Source organism: Lepisma saccharinum, chromosome 7 (assembly GCF_977018435.1).
Source record: "Lepisma saccharinum chromosome 7, izLepSacc3.1, whole genome shotgun sequence".
Taxonomy (NCBI): domain Eukaryota; kingdom Metazoa; phylum Arthropoda; class Insecta; order Zygentoma; family Lepismatidae; genus Lepisma; species Lepisma saccharinum.
The window spans coordinates 78,658,142-78,680,612 of NC_139235.1; the positions used below are offsets into that span (position 1 = coordinate 78,658,142).

Below are 22,471 nucleotides of genomic sequence, written 5' to 3' on the forward strand. Positions count from 1 at the left end.
GTTTCTTGTGAGAGGCGGCGGATAGATTTCCGAGGAGACTGTTCTAACCTTTGTCCTATCTCATCGAGTTTTTCCTCAGTAAGTACACGTGGGTTCTTCTTTCCACTTTTATATTCAGAACTGACCCTGTTACTCTAAACTTTTTTACGAGGTTTAATATAGTGGTCCTATGTGGAACGGGAACACCAGGAAATTTCGTTGCAAAACGTCGTCGCACTTCACAATTCCTCTTTCCGACGTAACACTCGACAAGATAGATCCTTTGTTGTAATGTCAACTTTTGTGGTGCCATATTAAGCCACAATCTTCAACACACGGACACGACACAACACAACTTCCGAGGGCGGATTACACTTGCGTCAGTCTGCAACGTCAACAGAAAGGGAAATAGAGCGAAGGCAGGGAGAGCGAAAGAAACAGACTGTAGCGTGCGACTGTTCACCGTTCACCGGGAAAGACAAGCGCTGATGCCGGGCCGCTTGCCGCCGAGTCTCGTAGCGAATGTCAGGGAATGCTCTGTAAAATCAACACCTGTCTTTGAGGAGTAAAATCTCCTTACTTAGGTTAAAAGCTGAGGCTGTAAAAGGGCGCTCAGAACACACAAGTCACATGACAGCAGACAGAGGGTTGTAGTTCAGACATCAGAGCCTCGGCGGACTGCTCTGCCCAAGGAAAATGTCTATGGAGGGAGAGCGTCATGCAGCCATATTGAGGCAAAATTTCCCAACAAAAGAAGTCAGATATGTGACTATACTATAAAAAGAAGCAGTCACCCTACCGACCCCATTTGAAATGCTGTACTCGCCACTGCTGCATCGCATCATATTCTGTACCAGAAAACATGCCTAAGCCCCGCGACAGGTTAACTTTGCAGCAACTTTTCTCATATATAGAGCCAAACGTGCGCGCAGAATATAGTTCCGCTGCAATACTGACGATTTTCTCACTGTCTGTGATATGAACAGCTTGGCGGTTGAGGCAAGACTCGCACGGGAGATGCTCTTGCGTGGATTAATACATAAAACCTGCTGCAAGCTTAACCTGTCGTGGGGCTTAGGGTACAAAGATTATAATAATTATCCCCCTTGTTCTTTCTCTTCTTCCTGTTTTCTCCACAGCTTTGTTTCGATGTTTCTCTTTCTTCTCTATTTCTGTCTGCTTCTCTTTCCCTACACCTTCCTCTCCGCGTCGATTCTTCTCTCTTGTTCCCTTGCTCTGTTGTACTGCTCTGCTTTTTTTTCTCTCATTCTCTCTCTGTTTCACATATCTTTCTTTCTTCCTTGCTTTTCTTCTCTGTCTGCACACCTTCTTTTCTTTAGATCGCTATTCTTCCACTATTCTCTATCTCCCTCTCTCTTTGCTCTGTCGCGTTTTATCGTTCTCCTTTTTCCTTCTTATCCTTTCCTGTCTCTCTTTCGTTGCCTCTTTTTCTTCCTCTACTTCTTTTCATTATTACCATCTTTCCTTCTCCCTCTGTCCCTCTTCAGTATCATCCCTTTCTTTCTGTTTTTAATCTCTTGTCTTCTTTTTAAATATCTGAAATCAAAACTCAAATACGAATAATTCATTCTTCTGGGAATATATCCGAATAGACGCAGAAAATTTCTTGTCACTTTTAGCACTGAAAGTACGCGTACTTCTTCATTTCACAACAGTTGGAGTCACCACGCAAGAGTACCACGTGCAGTAATTTCCCTTTTCTTCACCGCAGGTTTGGCATGTGGAAGCAAAAAGTACAGGTTTTCACTTCTACAGGGCTGCGTAATTACAGGTTGGTTCTGTACTACAGTACGATGACTTTGCTTAGTGAAGAATTCTGTCATTGTGCGTTAATCTTGTAATCTTTCGGGGGGGGGGGGGCGAGTCCGGACCCCTGGACCCCCTAAATACGTCCTTGGTATACGCTTATGATGATCAAACCGAACTAATCTGTTACTTTTCATTTTCTCGTCCCACTTATCCTCATTTACCCAGCGTCATGTATTTTGCTGGAATGCGAAGAAAGATTCCATATTCCCACCAAGATAACAGGTTCACATCTCCGTTTGCAATTATTGATCCTACCTAGCCAGAGACGGTAACTCAATTTTGTGGTGGAGGTCAAGGTTCGCATAAACAATATGTTATACATGTAAATATACATGTCTCTGTCCCTCTACGTGAATTTGGAGGGGCAGATTTGCCCCCCTTTCCCCCCGAAGTCTGCGCCTGTGATCCTAACGCATCCTCAATGGCGATGGCTTACGTTGTCGCCTTGTAATCAAAGGATTCCGGGTTCACAGTGGTTCTGATACCACTTTAAACTGTAGGTCCGGTTTCAATTAGCCTATGTATGCCATTGGCGGCGATTGTGTTCCAAAACAAAGGGACAAAACTGAGGGAGGGAAAGACATATACTTTCCTTTGGTATGGTAGGTAAGGCTTTGCATAGTCCTGGGACAAAAGTGGCAAAAGTGTGTGGGGGGCAACTGCCTCCCAACGCCCTCCCCCCCCAATCGCCGCCATTATGTTCATACAATGCAGTCAAAGCAAACTTTGACAATTACTGGTCTACTGCCATATTTGTAGAGCGGCATTTGCGTAACATCTTTGGCTTGTATAAATTAGCAGCTTGGAAACTAATCGAAACAAGGGAGCTGCTGACGTCATCTCAACTCTGCACCTATCCCTAACACACTTGCTGACGTTCTATAGTGTTGGTAGCAGGGGTGGCAAAATTTCTGTTTTTTAAAAAAGAAACAAAACAAACACTTCTTTTGTGTTAAATGTTTTAAACAGTGTTTCAAACAGGAACAGAAAAAAACATGTTTTAAACAAATATAACGTTTAAAACATAATGCCAAGAAGACTTATTTTCTAAGAATAATGATTAAAAAGAATCTCTTAATCATCCAAGGTTGGGCTGTGTTCTTATTATAAACTAAACGCTTGACTAACTTCCTGAAATACATATTTATGTTAGTCTTAAATTTCGCATGTCAGTTGTTCGAGAAACTTGAACTAATCCACAGTTGCCAGGCCACATTCAGACCACGTGGTAGCTACTAAGGTTTTCTTTTTAATATGTTTTATCGTGAATGCAACTAAATATTGACATTAACAACGATGTGCAGTATGTTAAGTGAGGAACAAAACTGTTTCATCGACATAGTATTCAATTTTTAAAATGTTTTAAACACTTGTAAAAAAAGCAAACCCAGGTGTTTTAAACGTGTTCATCACGATATGTTTCTTTGTTAATCGATGTACATTTTCAGTCACTGAACAGATTTCTATGCACAATAAACAAAATGACGCGGATTGAATGAAAAGGCCAAGTTACAAAACTCGCAAATAATCACAAACAATCAAACATTTGTGAAAAAACAAGCCGTGTGTTCTAACCGTTTAAAGCAAAAAACACTTTTGTTTTAAACATGCCAACCTTGGTTGGTAGGCTCAATAGCTAGTAGATCCGTGCACTCTGTTGGAGATGTTCCGAAATAATCTACCCTGCAAGCAGTGTGGCATGCTTTTAGTGCCTGTGGCTTGGAAAATGTGGCGCTAGTGTCGTCTGTTTAAATCACGGGCAAGGCAATGCAATGAACATATTTTCCGAGAGCACAGTAGAGGTCAGAACGACTATGCACTTCTTATACATATAAACGTGATGGGAAATTTGCATTTTATGTTGAATCCTTTCACGCAAAATAATGGGAAATTTGTTTTCAGATAATTGCACAACGGATCATTTAATTTACATCTCATTAGCCAGTCATTTTGGCTTACACCGTAACGTATTTCGGTAATTTCATGTTGTTTTGCAGTTTTAACATGATGATGAGCTTGACTGGACCAAGGGAGAGATATAATGACATTTTATATGTTAAATTTAATTTAGTTAAAATATATTGCATTAATTATTATGCTGAATTATTAGAAACATTCGAATTGCTCCTTTGGCTGGGATGATGGGATGAGAATCCTACGATTGCTCAGTAGTATGTGTGTCATTTGATAAAAGAACCAGAAGGAATGCCTTGTTTTTGGATTCGAACACAGGAATCTCTCATTTGTAGTGCAAAACAAAATGTCAGATATTGTAGTGGGGATATGTCTGGTGCTGACTAGATGTTTAAGGAACGTGGCAGCGTCGAATGAAGGAAGGTACACCGATACATATCGGTTACATAAATGTTGTTTTGACTTGAGGGCGTCCCCGATGGCGCAGTCGTCGCCTTGTGATCAAGAGTTTTCGGGTTCGATACCCGGTGGAGTCACATACTGGTTCGGATCCCACTTTAAACTGGAGGTCCAGTCCCGTCCCGTCCCGTCCCGATTAGCCTTACTGTGCATAAAGTGGACTTAAAAATTTAAACACAGGATCATCCTGGCTGCAGGTCCATGCGCCAGAGCCTCGTTAGTCTGCAAAATATGGACCAGGGTGCACTACGTGGAAGATTGATTGATAAAAACTAACTAACTCTCTAGCCTTCTTAAACCCGAAGGTTCATGGCTGCAGCAACACATCTTCCATCTGTCCCTATCTGGAGCAAGTTCTATATACTCTTTTTCATCTCTACCGATTTCCCTTAGGTCCATCTCGACGTTCTCCCTCCATCTTCGTCTTGGCCTTCCTACAGGTCTCTTACCATCAGGTTTCCCAACAAGAATCCTGTAAACTCTTCTTTCCTCTCCCATTCGTGCCACATGGCTTGCCCACCTAAGTCTTCTTGATTTAATTATTCTAATAATGTCTGGCCATGAATACAAATTATGTAGTTCTAAATTATGTAACCTTCTCCACTCACCTGTCACCTCATCCCTTTTAGGTCCAAAGATTTTCCTAAGGATCTTATTTTCAAATACTCTCAATTTATGTTCCTCTTTCAATGTAAGGGACCAAGTTTCACACCCATATAATACTACAGGCAAAATTACTGTTTTGTATATTTTAACTTTTAGTTTCTTAGATATTAAACGAGAAGACAAAAGTTTATGAAGAGAGAAGTAACATGCATTTCCTGAATTAAGCCTACTTTTTATTTCCTCTTTAATATAATTTTCATTTGTTAATATTACTCCTAAGTATTTGAATTTGGAAACTGTTTCAAACGAGTTGTTATCAATAATTAGATTTTGATTATTACCTAACACTTGGTTTCGGCCTGTAAGCATATATTTAGTTTTCTCTTTGTTAACTTCCAAACCTATCTCTTTAGCAGTTTTGAAAAATATTTTAGCATTATTCTTAATTGTATTCACATCATCCCCCAGTAAGTCTACATCATCTGCATATGCTAACAACTGAGTCACACCATTTAATTTTAGTCCTTCTTTAGTTTCGTTTACCTTCCTAAGAGCATATTCTAAGGCAAAATTAAAGAGCAATGGAGATAATGCATCTCAGACATATTAATACCCACACGAATTTTACTTTCTGTTTCACTGGTGCATATTTTTATCATACTAACAAGCTTCTTAGGTATTCCAAACTCTACTAATATATTATATAATTTATCTCTTTTGACCGAATCATATGCTTTTTTGAAATCAATGAATAGCTGATGGACATTTTGATTATATTCCCACTTTTTTTCAAGTGTCTGTCTGATGTGAAAAATTTGATCTGTAGTTGATCTGTTGCGTTTAAATCCACATTGATTGATTGATTGATTTGTTTTATTTTACTTCGCCTTTTGTGCCACTTTTGACTAATTTGCGAAGATATGGATGAGTGATGATATGATGAAATTGATGAATGGACACTCGCAAACATTCATGCCCAGACCTGGATTCGAACCCGGGACCCCTGGCGTCGTAGCGCGAAGTGCTAACCACTTCGCCACGCGGGCCGGCACTAAGTGGAAGAGATTGAATGATTAGAGGAAGGGACGCTAACAAATGAACACCCATGACCAGGTGGGGATTCGAACCCAGAACCGTGAGTCGACCAGTCAATGTGTTCGGCACTTAGCATTTTTCTTAATATTTACACCATGACCAAAATGCTACTGTGTAAAGTGAAAAATTTTCTGGCATTTTAGATGCCATGCCATAACTATTCAACCGATATGAATAACGTTTCCTGTACAAAATTTTTAGGTTAAAAGCTAAATACATACACTATAACGTACACAGTTTTCTTATGGAATAATATTTTATTTGTTTCAATTGTAAACACCGTGCACTCACCATGGATGGTGTAACTCAACGTACGTATATTATAGATTGTAATCGAAATATTACATGAATGCTTCCTTGTAAAGTACTAAGAATTTTGGAAGCATTTAAATAGCATTCATGCTAGCAAAAATGTTAAAGAAAATGCTGCCGTGTAAAGCGGGTCTTAGTCCAGAGTTCGAATCCAGTGCCGTGAAGTTTAAGCTAAGCTTTTCCACTTCACCTGTTTCCCCTTCCACAAACCCGCATTGGCCTTGGACTGTGTGTGACTGAGGCAGGCAACAGATACAGATCTGACGTGAACAAATCTCCGGAATTTTCCTATTAATTATAGACCAGCTGGCAAAAATCCTGCGCAGGAACACGTCACGAGAACAACGGAAGCTATTGTGGCTTTTTTTTTTCCTTTCGTTTTTCTACCTCGTAACCTATCATTCATAGTTCCTGGCTTCTTTTGTACCTTAAAAATTGCACGAACATCATGCTTATCAATGCTCCAGTTTCGACTTCTGGCGCTGCCTTCTTCGTTTCGTGTTCAAACTTGAATTCGATGAGCGTTTTGCAGCTCGTGTCCAAGTCATGGGGAAAAGTATGCGATTCCTCGATCACAGGTTAAACTGTGATTGCTACTTGATAAATCACGGTTCTTTTTTAAGTATGATTTTAATGCGATTTCAATTTTTCACGCAGCAGAGAAACAAGGTTAACAATAGGCATGTACAGTCACGGACAGTTCTGTGTTGTAACAAACCCATTGACATTCTATTGTGTTGTTACAACCCATAATTGTCCTTGACTGTACATGATGAGAAGAATATTAGAGGCAAATTTTATATTTTGGCCTATGCCAAGCAGGCCTGTATATACAGGGTAACTCATAATTCCTTCCGGGTTTTATAGTACAAGAACTACTACAACATACACAGCAAAAAGGTGCATATCAGTACATAAATAATATCTCCCAAGTTTTGGTACGTAATTTACAGGTGCTCGATATGTGCACTAAAATAAGTGTGAAATGTGTTCTTAATATACATCCTGATATATGGCCGACTCACCATATCGCTGCAGATTTTAAAATTCTACTAGCAACAGTACAAAAATTTATAAAAGCATGTTTATTATTCTCATTTAATGATACACGTGCTACAGAAAACACAGAAATATTTCTATACTCGTTATTTAAAAAAGGCAATGGAAATTTCCATAAGTGAACTCGAATTTTTTTTCTTTTAGAACTGAATTTAAAAATTTAAAGGCGCTGTTACCCGATATTACATGTATTGTAAACAACGGTGTTTTGTTAACTATTTATGTCCATGCTTCCATCAAACTCACGTGACTGTTTTCTATACACGAATGCGATGTACAGCGTTTGTCATCTTTCTGAACAAAGTAATCTACGAATTGTCCACGGATCCTGCTCCCCCAATATCTGTTATTCTAAGATGCTCAATTGTTTGTTCATGTGGATTCATACAGCATGCAATGGATCACGGTTATCAGCGCCATCTGTTGATCTAAAGTTTACTTAAAATACATCGGAGTAAAGTTTTGTGAATTTTGGAACACCCTGTCGCCTGTCAATACCCAACTCTCGCACACAACGGTTTCTTTGGTTTGACCCAGTTCCCTCGCGCCGTGCACCTTCTGCTGGTTACATAAGTGGCCAAGCCTTGCACCGGGCGCAGACGATACAGCAGGAAGCGGAAAAAAAAGTGAAGGCAGGCCCCAAAGCCTATTGGGTCAGCGCGAGTTTACTGTACATTGAAAACAAGTCGAATATAAATTCAGTTTTCGTTGTTCTGTCCGTTCAATGTACGTTTTATGTAGAGAAGGCATCAGAGAAGACGAGACGAGAATCTTTGCGATACATTTCCTCATTTTGTTTCTTCAGTTTCTCACAGAGGGCGCCCCGAACTCTTAATTCTCTACAACATAATTTTGATTCAGTCTACTTTTGTAATGCCACACTGCTGTTCCATGTTTCGGCAGTTTTAACCACCTGATTGAAAAATACTTCATATTGCCTTAGAAATTACAAAGTACCATTTAGTTTTGATATAGTTTCCCAATCTCTACGTATTATTTCGTTTGTTTTAGCTTTATGATTTTCACCTCGCCTTTGCATAATTGAACCCTACACACTAATATACCTCCTAGACCTTTGGTCACACACCAGAAAAGTTATTTTGGGAAATTCACCATGATATTCCAAACTTCGATATAGGTACATATCTATAGAAGTACAAGGGAGCAGTGCCATTCAAACAACAAATAGGATCCCTCAGAAGGCACACACGTGTATTTGTTATAAGTAGACCTCGGATTTTACGTTTTTGTCCTATTTTTTCCTTTGCAGGTAAATAAGAAATAAGTTATGTCAGCGTTGATAACCATGATAAAATTCAACTATAATTCCTGGTTTTCAAGTTGAAATTTTCAAAAATTCAATGGTACAGGCAGATATTTTCTCTATTTCAACCTTATGTATTATCGCCTCTAACCACACACACACACACATACACATATATTAACAATTTTAGTTATAACTTCCATTCCAACAACTGGCAAAGTATAGATATCTGTGATAATTTCGTAACACCTTAAACATAAAATGAGCCACATGCGTATCGAGCACAATGAAAATATTTATGGGTCAGGTTAGGTAACATGTAGGGTTCATTCAAATACCTAAAGATTAAAGGTATAAAGTTAAGACAAGCGAAATAATAGAGAAACTATATCAAAACTAAATGGTACTTTACAACTTCGAAGACAAAGCCAGACAGTTTTCATCGCGGTTAAAATTGCAATAACTTGTGGAGCAGCAGTGTGCGTTAAGAAAAGGAGGCAATTAAAATTGTTTTCAGAAGAAATGGTGACTTTGACGCCATCTGTAGTGAATATAAGAAGACAGAAAATAAGGATCATAGATAAGGCTCCCCCGTGGGGGGGGGGGGCGTGGTGCGATTCATATAAAGCATCCCCCACTGGGATAATTTGCATAACCAACCCAGTGCTTTTTCTCCATGTTGATCCATATAAGGATCCCCATCCTTTCCCTAAACTGCCCTCCCCCCCCTAGGAATTTTCACTTCTGTTACTGGGGGAAGAGTAAGAATGTCTTGGCCTTCAGTCATAAAAACTCATATTTTACCTTTATTATTATTGTTATTTTGTAAATCCTTCTTTTGTTATTTTACGTAGTATCTTATAATTTTCATGTGTAATAATGTACTCTGCTACATCTTTCTTTGTCCGGTTAGGTAGTAGGCTAGGTCAGCATTTGCTGAACCTCACCCAAGAATAAGGAATTCAATTGAACCATAAAAATTAAATTGAATTTTAAAAACCGTGGCGGCGTTGTCAAGCAGTGATGTGCGTCTACGCGTAAACAATGGTAGTCTACATTCTACACGTAGACTATTTTATACACTTAGATTACGTAATCTATGTAAACAACATGGCGAAAGGTGATAACTTAGCAAAGGGCGCCGTGCAATTTAAAGAAAATTATACTGCGTATCAGTTGCTGATGTGCGAGGAAAACTTTTCATACTCTTTCTTCCAAATTCGAACAATTTCTAACCTAGGAAGAAACCTAATATAGGAAATATTCTAGTGTTATATGGGGAAAATACCACTTTTGCCTCACGACTGCCATCTGTTGTTGTTTCTTGCATACTATTTATCTTTTTCTATAGCTGATAATAGAAGAGAAGAGAAATTTGTTGTAAATAGGATTCTTTTTATTTCGTTAGGAACCAATATAGTTAAAAATGTTACTTTCCTTTCATGAAACCCTTGAAAATTAATTTTAATGCACTTTACATTGTCTACGTAGTCTATGTAAACTACAACGCAATGTAATCTACCCGTAGATTACGTGTAGACAACGCATGTAGACGTAAACTCATAGTCTACGGCACATCACTGTTGTCAAGTTCAGACTTGAGTCCACTATTTAAATAGACTAGATTCGATCTGATTCCTTTCCATAAACATTTATAATTTTGTTGTTCTTTTTGTACTTTTTCACAATGCAAATGTCGGAAACCACTAAATCTTCTGTCTTTCATGTGGCGAGTTTTCATGCAAGTTTACTATCCCCATTATGTGAAGATTTCCCAGATATCTCAGGAGGGGGGAGCAGATGCCCCCTTCTGCTGGCGCCTTTGATCAGAGAAAAGATAAAAGTGCAACATTCAGGAACGTAAGACTTGAAATGGCAGGATCCTTCATACTGGAAACGTAAATTCGCCTTCGCTGTCACAGGCAGTCAAATGCATGATGGGATTTGACTGGTGCAGAAAGAGACGAACACGGCCAAGCCAGAAAGCGAGTCTACAACACAATGGCCCCCTTTCAAAATGGCCGGATCCTTCGGCATTGTGTCGTGCTCCCAGAACCACTCCGAAAAACGACTCGTTCTGGCTCTTGGAAGGTTTGACGACGAGGAGAGAAGAGATGGCGCTGCTGGTCACGACTTGTACGCTCGTTTCTTTCTCCTTTGTTCGCGAGAACCAGTCTCTCTTCTGTGGCCGCTCACCAGCCACAACATTGGAAGAAGGTGGGATGCTTCAGGACATGGCCTACATTACCCCCCCCCCCGTCCTTCACCTCTCCGCATGTTAACCTGCCTCCTACTGTCGTAGCAAGACAGCAAAGCAGCGAACAAGAAACAATGGCAAGGCAGCTTCAGAGTGCATTGCAAGACTTCCGGTAGAGGCGCTGCAGCAGAGTGCTCATTGATCAAAATATCAGTGTCTTGAGTAATCTGTGACCAGGCACGTATCTAGAAATATGTTTCGGGGGGGGGGGACCGAACCGAGTGTGTCTGGAATAATAATAATAGTAATAATAATAATAATAATGTTTATTTAAAACTTATATTAAATCAAATTAATACTAATTACAATACATAAATTAATATTATATTATTATTATTACAGGAATAGGCAAAAAGACTGTATAAGAATAGAGATATAACAGCGCATATTCATTACGTAGTTTACCTGTAGTTAAGATCGGTATAATTTACATAAAAGCAAGTGACCTGGCAATGAAATTAGTGTCAAATAGATGAATAATTGATTATTTATGGAATAACAAAAATGATGTTACATGTAGTTGGAGAAAGTTAAGTTTCTGATTAATATTTTATGCATATTATTTTGAGTAGTAGTGTACATAAATCTTCTTTCTAATGTCATTCAAGGCCGTATGATCCCAATATAATCCTTGCCTTGTAAAAAGTTCAGAGGAAATGAATAACCATCGATTATGCAACAAATGCTAATATTTTCATTACTTAATTAAAGTACTTGGTAAGTATTTTTGGGTTGTCCGGACCCCCCCCCCCCCAAATACGTCCTTTTTATTGACGTCCTGAAACATTTGCGTCAAGTAATTCTGCGGCGCCGTCCTGCCTTGTGGGCATCTGGGTAGTGGTTCCTATTGCACGACAATGCAAGGCCACATACTGCTTTATCAGTCCAGGAATATCTGGCCAATCATCGTATCTCTGCTCTACCACATCTCCCATATTTACCCGACCAGTTACCGTGTGATTATTTTTTGTCTCCCCGTGTGCAAATACCGCTGAAAGGGAAGCGTCATGAAGATATTGGTAGCAATCCAAACGGTTTTGTGACAGATGTGCTGAGAAGCATCCTAAATGAAGCTTTTCCTGCTTGCTTCCATGACCTCCAGAAACGGTGGCAGCTGTGTATAGATAGCCGATGGGACTATTTTGATAAAACCTAGGACCAATAGTTCCTAAGTTGAATAAATTATTCTTTACGAGCTCAGTCCTGGAACTTTTCTGACAAAGGTTGTAGTAGAGTCCGCGTGCATTCGGAACATCTCCAGCTGACTGCGCGAGTCTAGCCAGCGAGCCTACGAGCAGTGTACAGCGTGAGCAATAGAGTTAGCTATAGGCGCAGAATAGAGATGACGTCAGCGGTTCATTTCTTGATTGGAGGTGTCGGGAGTTATGACTCGCTCCCAAGGTGCAAGCGCAGAACGGCCAGAGCTGTTACGGAAATAATCTCACTCTACCGTGGACAGGAACCACGCTGACCTCCACGGTGTACGGATTGGGCACGTTGCTACGTAAAAGGAGGGTTCCGGGACTGGAATAGATGATTATTGAGTTCACTTTATGCACAGATAGGCTAATCGGGACTAGACTTTCAGTTTAACATGGAATCAGATCTAGTATGTGCCTCAATCCAGTATCCAACCCGGGACCCTTTGATTACAAGGCGACAACGTAACCATTACGCCATCGGAAAGGATTGTTATATTTGAATGTCGTTTTCATAATTCCTCTCGTTTTCACGGTAAACTGAACGATCAGATATGGGGAGTGAATAAGCAAAGAAAACGAAACGTATTTTCTCAAGAGGTCTCGGGTTCGATTCCCTTTTGATTCATATTCCACAGTGGACAGTGGTTCGGATCGAACTGAAACTGTAGATATAGTTCCGATTAACTATCACGAACATAAGGTGGGCTTAATTCATATTCTCGTTCCTGTTAAACCTTGTGATGAGTATTCAAAAAATATTAGGAATGATAATATATCCAAAAACCTGGCATTACTTATGACTAGGGCCCGGGACTTCATGTTATAACATATTTTTTTTATTTGGCATCGGATCGTGTACTGGAGTGAAATCTTTGCATATCTGATGAAAATCAGTCGAAATAGACCAACTTGATAAAGCATATTTTGACATATTTTACCAATTTCGCGTTTTTACAACATATTTCTTCAATTTTCTCCTAGTAAGACATATTTCTGTATAATTTCGTAATTGTCTTGCATATACTCGGTTATTTTATAATTTTTCTTCGTATATTTAGCGCATTATGGATGGCTGGATGAGGAAATTACGAACGAAGAATTTAAAAGCAGATGCCGAATTATCTTACCAACTAAAAATAGAACAATAATAACCCCCCTTTTTTATCCCGCCGACAATTGATAGCCTTGCAAACATTATTGAGGGAAAACGTTCTCTCATTGTTGTGCGACAACAATACTCCACCCCCATCCTAGTCGATCTTCCTTGGAAGACACTAAAATCCCGTATAATGAGAATTTTGAAAGTACTGTTGTGCATATTTTTGTCTTTACTGGGAATATTTCTACCTTTTTCTGACATATTTTTAAATTTTTATGACATAATTACATACATATTTTACAGTTTTATAGGACATAAAGTTCCGGGCCCTACTTATGACATATATTATTGCATAAAATTATGGAACGAGTTTAATCCACCTATTTTTTTTTTCAAAGTTGGTGCTACTGTTGTTTTGATGGTGGTAGCATACAAATTTAGGAAATTTTATAAAAATCCGAAGTAGGAGGGGCGATTGAGGCCTTTGGAGGCTTAATTGCTGATTCTCCATTCGACCTCATCACTCGCGCGCACACACACACACATATGTATATACATGTGTGTATGTGTGTGTGTGTGTGTGTATATATATATATATATATATATATATATATATATATATATATATATATATATATATATATATATATATATATATATATATATATATATATATGAGTGAAAGAGGAGAGAGGAAACAATCTATATATTTTTTGTGGCACTGTCAACACTTTTTTTCGGGACCTGGCAACACTGCAGGTCATGCTTACTCTTCCTTCTTGTCACCAAGTACTACAACGTCTCTCTACTCCTGAAGATGTGACATACCATCACGAAAATTTGATTTTTTTCTGTGTCCGGTGAGTGTTTCCTCTCTCCTCTTTCACTTTTTATTTAGCCCTTGTGGCCCTCCTTCCTTTTATCCTATATATATATATATATATATGGGGCGATATTGGCGTTCTAATCTTCGAAACCAATGCATCAAACATGTTCCAGTGTCATTCAAAATCCGGTAACTCAGCTGTACAATTTCAATAGAAATTACAGTATATACATGGAAAACGAGCCAGGATGCTATCTATTAGTTTTCTATCGTCTCCTCACTGTAGGTCATCCTGTACTGGCTATTAATCTCATCAGATAGACAATCAACTGTGGGAAGATGGCCACAGTTTCCTCTTTATATTTGGACGTCGAAAAATCCTCTCTTTTCACTAACAAGCCCTTCCGCCGCCGTTATAACTGTTCTCCAATGTTTGGAAATGGCAAACACGAAGGGACCATCTGACCTGTACACTCCACCGATGCCAGACAGGCACCATGGCATCGCTGCAGTGTTGCCATCGCCCGAGCTCATAATTTCCCTACAGCGAGTAGAAATTATGCTCCGATTGTAACATGTTTGTTTTACTTGGGGTTTCTTTGCCAAAGAAATATAGTATTAGCATAAGACCAGCTTTGTACAGCGTGAAGTTGGATCTGAACTATTGAAATTTCCCCTGCAGAAAATCGAACTTAAAAGTGCGCCTTCTGGATTGTCCTGCATAAATGCAGGTGGTACGTTTTTCATGAAAATGTATGTGCTTTGAACACATAAATTAATTTTAATGATGTTTACGTATCCATATGCATGCATGTAAACTTGGAGGGGGAGTTTTGAATTTAGTTCTTCATGCATGTAATTGGGATCAATGTTTACCCATTCGTGAAATTGAAGTTCAACTGTCTCAGTTTTATTTTAGTATTATTTTTTAGTGTCGATGTTTGACAATGGCTAACATAGAGCCGGTAGTTGGAATAAAGGCAATCCGCCAATCAGCGACTAATAAAAGTTATGGGGTTACCTGAATGTTCTATGTAATATACTACAGAAGCACGCCACATTAGTTGAAATCATTTACAGAAATGTTGAATTCTCGAAAGAAAAACTCTAGTTTGAAAAGTTTAATGAATGTAAATATTATGGTAGCGAATTTTGTATAAAGTGCCTCTTTAAAGAATCGTGAAAGCATGAGCTTTTGATGGTTAGAACGCGTTTTGGGATCACGTGGTCAACATTTCGACTCATTTAGCCGATGTTCGATAATGTTTAAACTTCCATCGTTCATCTATTAGTACGTAACATATCATGATGTCTCGAAAATATTTTGTTGCTTCTATTTTATCTTTCTGATGCTATGTTTTTCTTATTTACTGATGCGAATAGTTATACACGGCTCTTATATAAGTTTTTGAATACATACGTACATTTCTATCATGAAAAATATGTACACGATGAATACAATTCCGGCAACTGAATTTCAATTACATAATTTATAATTTTCTGCCGCCAGGTGTGTATGGAAATTTTACAGCACAAACGAAGCACTTCACTGAACTTTAAATCATTTACAATGTAGTAAAATAATAGGAGACGTTTGATAATAGTCTTAGCATACAGACTTGAAATGTCCGTGTAGCTGGGTAAATTTCGCGTGGCATGGCAACACTGCTTCACTTTGAAGGACCGGTTTTCCTGCGGCAACAGGAAGGAGGTTAGCGGTGCTGTTGTGCAGTGTGTGTCTGTGTGTATGTGCGAATTTTCTTGCAGCATTGTGAGCTTGGCACATTTCCCACAGAAGTCTGGGAGAACGGAAAGTAGAAGCGAGTGAATGCATACATTAAACGAAAGAAAGAAAGCACAGTGCCGGATATTTTGTAACCTCCCCTCTTGTAACTGCGCAATGTTTGGAAAGCATATTTTCTTATCTAAGCCTGATTAAGATATTGGATAACTGCGTTTTGTAATGGATTTGATATGAAAGGAGCCGTGTTGGGGCAAACATCAATGTAGCAGGTGGGTTCCATGACTGGTGGTGAGTTGTCATTGGTTTTCGAGGAATGACGTCAAATGGATTGGATTGCTATATAATTCAGTCATGGTAGCCAATGCAGCAACATATTAACATTTATAAGCAGAGTGCGAAATAATTAAAATGCAATAACATGCTTTCCAAAAATACATTTATCTCGAATCTGCAACAAAAATTAATTTTGCCTGAAAAACTCACGAACTACAGTTAATCCATCCCACCTACATACGTTTCACCCTATGCAAACATAATGACCTAATTTGGTGAAATATTAAGGTTGTAGAATAGTATAACTGTGAAATACTGAAAACAGAAACACACATATTACGTATCTGATATGATTTTTTTATTTTTTAGAGTAGCTTTTCTGCCACTTCTGGCTAATCGCAACAACGAGAATGAGTGTTGACATGGAACATCCATGCCCAGATCGGGATTCGAACCCGGGATCCTCTGGCGTTATTACTTATCGTTCTTCAAATGCGAAATTTATAAGTTTGTGATGCAATTGTGAAATGATGATGTTCTGTCTTTCAATATTGCCTTTTAACTATTACACCAGTTCTACACAAAGTATGTTTAACCTCATCTAAGTATATAGTTTTTAAAAATACATAGCTTTTACATCCGTCAATATATTACGTTTAATTTCCTTAATATCTAAATTTATATAATGAAAAATGTGTGCAAAATTAATTTACTGGACATTTAGAGACATAATTGTAAAATATTCCCAGTCAGATTTACAGGAAGACGACGCCTTAATCATTACATAATTCACATATTTTTATTGGCGTTTTAGGTGTAGACTTGGTTTTCGTACATATTCATAGCAAATAGCAAATACAGGGTTTTAAGTATAGCTAACAGGAAAACAGATGCTGGGAAAAAGCACTTCTCTGTTGTAGTGTTTAAAATATCAGTGCCTAACAAACATTCCGCCATCTTTAGGGAGAAACCCAAACCAAAGGAGTGGATGACCTGTGAACTGTTACAACAGGTTTACTGCATGAGGACTGCTTATCACATGGGCGGAACTCTGGAACTGTTACATAAGTCTCTGGGAGGGCTCAGTTTCAGATACGGCCTTCGCTATTTATGATTACTGTTGATCCGCCCCCTCAGTACATTGCTATCACAAAGCTGTTGACGTCCTTGCAAACACTTTCATTTCGTCTCTCTTGGACCCATGTTCGTTAACTAGTATCGACTCGTTCATGAACGGATCATTGGAATCGATTCGCGACAATCACGCATTGTGATTGGAACTTACGGTTTCCTTTGCCATGGAATCACATGTTGGCTAATGTAAGAATCCAGTCAGTGCTGTAGTCTGAAAAATTTCAGAGCGTATACACTTACGTTTCGTAAAGCGTTAAGGGAAGACCTGTTTGCATTAATTTCTGATTATGTTTCCGGGTTCAAATCCCGGCTGTTCTTTCTTTCTCTTCATCAATTTCATGACATCATCACAAATCATCATCGTTGAAATTAGCCAAAAGTGGTAGGAAAGCGAAGTTAAATAACATTAATACAAATATTTCCATTAAACATTTTGGATGCAATCATTTAAGAAAATTGATACTGATAATGGTGATGATATATCTATAATTGGCATAAACCTCGATATTACGTCACGTGAAACCAGCCGGCCTCAGTAACGGAGTGGTTAGCACACCGCTACGGCGCCAGGAGATCCCGATTTCGAATCCCAGCGTGAGCATGGACGTTCTTTGTGAGTGTCCCTTCATCAATTTCACCATATCATCACTCATCCTCATCTTCGTGATTAGCAAAGAGTGGCAGAATAGCGAAGTAAAATAAACCAAATAAAAAACGTGAAACCAGAAGTAATTGGCAGTAATAAGCTGACTGAATTAATGGCCAAATTACATAAGTATAAACAAAACGAAAGGTATTGAAGATTAGGCACACAGAGGATATGTACTACGTAGAAATTTTCAGCGAAAAATGCAGGTTCGACCAGGACTCGAACCCGGGTCTCTGGCATACCGTGCCATTGCTCTCACCACTGAGCTACCGAGCCGACCTGGGTAGGTAAATCAGCAATAGCGAAAAATCAGGCGAGGCCAGGCCGGCTCGGTAGCTCAGTGGTGAGAGCAATGGCACGGTATGCCAGAGACCCGGGTTCGAGTCCTGGTCGAGCCTGCATTTTTCGCTGAAAATTTCTACGTAAAACGAAATTTGTAGGTATACCCATTGTAACAGAAAGTATACACTAACTAGCAAGGTTAACCAGAAGGTATATGGCGTATACCAGTATACCCACTACAGCTCTGAGGCTTACTGAACAAATGTGCTCCCTATTGTACGATCAGCTTAGAATACGGCTATTTTAAAACTGAATTCTGTGTGTAACGTCTGGAGCTTTACAGAAATTTAAGAACACGCAACCTTGCAGGTAATGCGGGACACGCTTCCCCCTTTCCTTCATGCTAAGTTTGTATTGTTTTTCCTTTCATGTGGCTAAGATTGGACTTGTTTACCATCCACATACCCATTGTACAAAAACAATCCGTGTCAGCCCATTGCAAATGTCGACATGTTCTGACAATTTTCGTCGTGTTTGTGTACAGGTATTCTCAGAAGCGTCTCCTGCCCATAAACTGTTGGATTCTGGGAAGGAACATCCCATACGTGGGCTAACAAGCAAGGCACGGCAGGTCCTTAGTTCCGCCAAGGTCACGTTGAAGATTTAAAAGGAAGTCCCCGCGCGCTGTAAACATTACATGTGCCGCATTCGTATTACGCAATATGCACGGAATAGTAAATCATGCGTGTGAGGGACTTTTACAGCCGCGGTGAACATAGCGAACAAGGATTGCCACCTTGCGTCTTTTCTCGCATGTGACTGTGTTCCAAGGACGAGGTACTGCTGGTACTACACGCTACAGCGCGTGCGTACATGACTGTTCCGGAGTACAACTTGCATGGTCATTTTTGTGTTTGGTCTTTTTCCTGGTCACGGAAGCGAACACTGTGGAAATGGACATCTCGTGGCAGAAATCGTTGTGTGAAAACCAGAGGGACGTAACTCCAATTGATCTTATTTACAAGAGTCACGAAAATATCTGTTCTTAGAGTTTGTGCTGGTTACGTTGGAAGAATCGGGTTGGTTCAGGGATGTCCAAACTTTATGATCGAATTCGAATTTTATTATGTAGTGTGACTTCACACAGGAGAGCTAATTGAGGCTGGTTGGACCCTTGTCGGTAGCGTATTTCATACATTCATCCTCATCGCCGCTATTAACCAGTTGTGTAGAAAAGCCATGTAGAACAAACGAAATAGAAATGTAAATATGTGTACAAGTCTTATATTCATAGAGTGGATATGAGATATAATTTCGTCCCCTACTTACGTTTTCGTACCTCCAGACCGTATTAAATGGCGTAAGAGCTCCGAAGTTGACTTTACCATCGTTAACTACCCCTTGACCCGGAATCCAAGCTAAATCGCCTGTATAATCAATTGTTCGTACAAAAATTTCAAAAGTATCTACTTTCGGCAAAACAAAAAAAAAAATTGTGTTCCTAATTTCGACGACCCCCTAAAAATTCCGAAGAAATTAGGGCAATAACGATTTTTCAAATTATTCATATTATTTACAAAGATAGTATTTACATAAGTGAACGTAATTAGCAGAATGTTGTAAAATAATATATTTTATAGAAAATTTAAAACATAAATGTAGTAAAACTCAGAAAGGATATCAAGTTGACTTGAAATAACCGTATCACACCCCCCCCCCCCCGTAAAGATGAGTATTTAGCCTTCCAAGCAAGTATCACAAGGTGCCCTAAAAACACTATACAGCTTACTAGCTGCTTTGTATGTCACTTTATTCTTGGCCACTGCATCAATCGCGTCTTCATGGCATCCTACCCAGTGTTGCCACAATATGAGGGCACAATTTCCCTTTCCAAGGAACAAAATTTCCCTTTTTGGACCATTTTCCCCTTCACCTAAACAAATCATGTAATAATGATAATAATAATAAATAATAGTAGTAGTAGTATAGTAGTAGCATCAGAAGTAGCCGTTGTTATTATTATTAGTGGGGTGGTGGTGGTGGTAGTAGTGGTAGTAATAATAGTATTTCCGTTGGTCCATGTTAGCTACGAAAAAAAAACACAAATGTCAAGTTCATCGCCCCCTGGCCAGATTCCCTAGGTTCGAATCCTGCTCAGGAATCCACTTAATCGTTAATCCTCAACGTTGCTATTATGCATAAAGGCGACGTACAATAAACGTGACAGAAATATAAATAGATGTAGACTTATATTCAAAGGAGCAGAGATAAGAAGGAACAGAAAACATTTAAAAAAATGTGGATATAAAATTGAAAATTAACATGAACTGTAATAATGTGGAGTTATATGTCTCCAAATTTCCCTGAAATTATGGTATTTTTCATCGAAATTCCCTTTTCCCTTTTGGCTAAAAATTGGTTGCGAAATTCCCTGCAAAAGGGAAATTTCCCTTCATGTGGCAACACTGATCCTATAGCTCGACCACAAGGAAAAAAACCTTCCCTCAAAAGCGTTCGCGCATTTTCCCTGCCGTTATCGGTCCTCGGGGCAGTGTTGCCAGGTCAGACTTGATAAAATTGGGAGATTGTTCCTTGGGAAACCAGAAGATCTGCTACAAAATCCGATGATCTAATTGTAGCGGATGAACGACCTTCTCGGGGGCGGCATAGGCTTGCGCACTGGGGGGCAAGAGGATGTCTGCAGATTTTTTCCAGCGAGGGGGAAACAATGTATTTTTATCAGGTGGGTAAACGAGGCATATTACCCCGTATAGCCTAATGTTGCCCTCTCAGAAAACACCACTTGAGTTTGAAATTATCACGTTCCTACATCCCTATTATAATAATGGATGTAAATTACTGTAACTGAAATCAACTCATACGTCTGAAATAATAAGTACTTTTATGTCAACATTCATTTTCCAGAAGGGGAGCGGGTGGCGACCATCCTTGCACTTCCTTCTGGACGTCCATGCCGCTTTATAATTTTGTAGAAAATTAAGTATTTAAGTATAGAATAGTATGTTAAGGATAGAAAATTAAGTATTTTCAAGCCGATGAAAGTTCCAAGCAACTACGGGGGAGGGGGTGCATTATTTCCTTTGTAATTGAACTATGCCGTTTCGTTCTCTAGCAAATTTCTTGTTATTAACACATGCTTTATTCGTCCGTTATGCTGCCTCTATGTTGCTGCATTTAATATATAATACACACACACACACATATACATATATAAAATAATTTGCCCACGCTACGAAGTCAGTATTTCTACTTAGTAAGGCGAGGACGTTTCACTGTATTTGTGTCACTTCATTCATTTCATCAGTTTTTCATTCATCCTTGTTGTCGTACTTACCCGTAGAGGCACAAAAGCGACGTAAAATAACTAAAATAGAAATAGATTTTCGGGTGGGATAAAATACAACCATCTAAAAATAGTAATGTACATGGACGTCCGCAGGATTTTTTCCAGGCCGGGCCAAGGAATGTATTTTTTCCAGGGGGGGCAAAGAAGGCACATTTTCTCCAATAATAGTGTTGTTCCCTCAAAAAACATTGCTTAAATTTCAATGTATCATATTCATGCAATAATTAACACACATTATTGCAGCTGAAATGAAATTATATGTGAAAAATATATAATTTTTGGTTGACTTTCATTTTCCAGGGGGCCCACGCCCCCCCTTCCGGAAGCCCATGGTAATGTAGTAATAGTAATAAAATAATAATAATGTCCTAGCACATCGTTTGGCATAATTTCACAGTTCAAACAGCACTTTTCATGGCTGAGTGGAGTTCCACTCTCCCCTCCATGTTCAAGTAAGGTGACCAGGAAACTTGTTTTTGAGCAGGCCGTCGGAGGTGCCATAGCAATAGTTTATTATGGAATCCTACCGAGAAATCAATAGGTCTGGCAACACTGACGTTGGCCGCTCTGAAGGCTCCTTCCTCCTGTCTTTTTCCCCCACCCGCCAGCGCGATGGGGTCTGCGCAGGTTTCTTTCCTTGTGGTTCCACTATACCAATGTTTCCGAGAGATCGAGACTTTAGTGCTGCTAAATCCAAGCCTGATTTGTTCTTTTGACTATAGTAACAAGAAATTAACGAATAAACTAAAAAAAAAGAAACAGGGGTGGCAGTTGCCCCTTAACACCCTACAACGGTTTCAAAAGGGTTCCAGATGGTTTCCTCTTCTTCTTCCCTTGTTCTTCCACGATGCAAGACGAACGAGATGTCAGCATACGGTCGGACACAATCGACCACCTGAAGCAAAGATTTACAACAATGAACAATATATGGTGTGCACGTGCAGTGCACGAAAGGCTTTACCGAAACAATAGCCGGAGACTCCAAAAGCTGGAAGATAACGGTGATTGGTCAATGACTCCGGACCCCAGACGGTAGCCAGATGTGTACCAACTCGAATTCCAGCGGTTCTGAGAATAAAGTGTTCGAGGAAGTGAAGAAGAACAAGTTCTAACTTGGAAA

At 39.3% G+C, this 22,471-nt stretch overlaps 1 protein-coding gene and 1 non-coding gene across 2 annotated transcripts in view; both read left to right on the forward strand.

Annotated features, from left to right (window-relative positions):
- The window catches only part of LOC145989942 (uncharacterized), a 442,396-nt gene that overhangs the window by 241,518 nt on the left and 178,407 nt on the right, over positions 1–22,471 (forward strand). The gene's annotated exons all lie outside the window — the stretch shown is intronic.
- On the forward strand, positions 18,029–18,100 carry TRNAT-GGU (transfer RNA threonine (anticodon GGU)). Its single transcript has one exon. It is a non-coding gene; the product is annotated as a tRNA-Thr (tRNA).